This window comes from Chrysochloris asiatica, unplaced genomic scaffold (assembly GCF_000296735.1).
Source record: "Chrysochloris asiatica unplaced genomic scaffold, ChrAsi1.0 scaffold00108, whole genome shotgun sequence".
Lineage (NCBI taxonomy): Eukaryota > Metazoa > Chordata > Mammalia > Afrosoricida > Chrysochloridae > Chrysochloris > Chrysochloris asiatica.
In genome coordinates, this window is record NW_006408626.1 from 10,060,963 (window position 1) to 10,063,093 (window position 2,131).

Below are 2,131 nucleotides of genomic sequence, written 5' to 3' on the forward strand. Positions count from 1 at the left end.
TCATTATCAATCTACAATATGCAGATGGTGCCTTCTTGCTTTCTGAAAGTGAAGAGACCTAAAATTCTTACTGATGAAAAAAACCCCACAACCTTCAGTATGAGCTGCAACTCAACAGAAAGAAAACAAAAATCCTCACCACTGAACCAAGAAACAATGTCCATATAAATGGAGAAAAGATTGAAGTTGTCAAAGACTTCATTTTGCTTTGATAAACTATCAACATGTATCAAAGAAGCAGAAGAGAAGTTTAAACAAAAATGTATTGCGTTAGGCAAATCTGCTGTACACAAACTCTTTAAAGTGTTCAAGAGCAAAGCTGTCAGTTTGAGCATTAAGATGCATCTGACCCAAGCCATGGTATTTTAAATAACCTCATATGCATGTGAAAGTTGGCCAGTGAATAAAAAACACCATAGAAGAATTGATGCACTTGATTTACGGTATTGGAGGGAATATAAAAAGTGTCATGGAATGCCAAAAGAACAAATAGATCTGTGTTGGAAGAAGTACTGCCAGAGTGCTCCATTGAAGCCAGAATGGCTAGATTTTGTCTCTCATACTTCAGACATATTATCAGGTGGGGTTAGTGTCTGGAAAAGGACATCATGCTTGGTAAAGTAGAGGGTAAGAGAAAAAGAAGAAGACCACAAACGAGATGGATTGGCACTGTGGCAACAGCAAGAGGTTCAAATGTAGCAACTATTGTGAGGTTGGCACAATACCGGGCAGTGTTTCGTTCTGTTGTGTATAGGGTCACTATGATTCATACCAACTTGATGACACCTAACAAAAATAACAACAAATATGAAATGTAGGATATGGACAAATATGGCCTTGTTGATAGTTATGATACTGGAGATAGTATGATAGAATTTTGAAAGACCAATACTTTTTTCAAACAACATAAATGACTATTATACGCATGGACCCCACTAGATGAAATATATAGGAATCAATTTTTTATATCTGTGGGAAGCGATGGTGGAAAAGCTCAATATCATCAGCCAAAACAAGGACAGGGGTAGGCTGGTCAATATGCAAGTTCAGACTGAATCTGAAGTAAATAAAAACAAGTTGACAAGAGTCAAAATATGATCTCAACATGTCCCAACAAAATTTTGAGACTGTCTCAAGAACAGATAAGATGCATTAGAAACTAATGAACAAAAACCAGAAGAGCAATGGAATAACATTAAGAACATCATACAGGAAAAGAAACAAAAAGTCATTAAAAAAACAAGAAAGAAAGAAAAGACCAAAGTGGATGTCAGAAGTGACTCTAAAACTTGCTTTGTAGCCCACAGATGTTAAAGTGAATGGAAGAAATGAGGAAATGAAAAAGCTGAAGATAAAATTTCAAAGGGTAGCTTGAGAAGACTATGATAATGTTAATAATCATAGTGAAATGTGCATAAAGTACTATGACAATGTCAATTATCATAATGAAATGTACATAAAACCTGAAGTTGAAAAGACAAATGTGAAGAGCACACTTAGCATTTTTCAAACTGAAAGAATCAAAGAAAACTTCATGCCTCAACTTGGAATATTAAAGGATTCCATGGGCAAAATATTGAATGATGTAGAAAGCATCAAAAGAAGATGGAAGAAGGAGTCAGGGTTTGATGGTGGATAGGGTAGAGGTGCAGTGAAGTTTGCTGTCGGCAAAGCCATGGAATACCAGGTGAGGTGGGTTCAGGGCAGAGCTCCAAAACTCTGCACCACATATCTTGGAATGTTTAAAAGGTTTGAAGGTTTGTAGCTTGTGGAACTTGTAGCAGAAGTGGGAAACCACATACTTTTGAATCTGCCGGGCTCTGTGGCCTGGAGCTGACAACTTGGGTGAGACCAAACAGCAAGACCAAGTCGGGGAGCACACCCACCATGGAATAAAGCTGCGGGAACCTTGGAGCAAAGGTAAAAAATACACTTTGTCGGTTTTGCTTTGTTCTGATTTTCTTTTCTTTTTTTTGGTATATGTTCACCACTGTTTGTGCACCTCCATTCTGGTCACTAGAGGGAGTTGCCTGTGAGTGGACACCCCCACCGCCACCCCCACCACTGGTGGGTTCCTCTGTCACGCATGTGCACAGATACTCTCAGCCCAAGACCCAGTCCTGAACTGTTT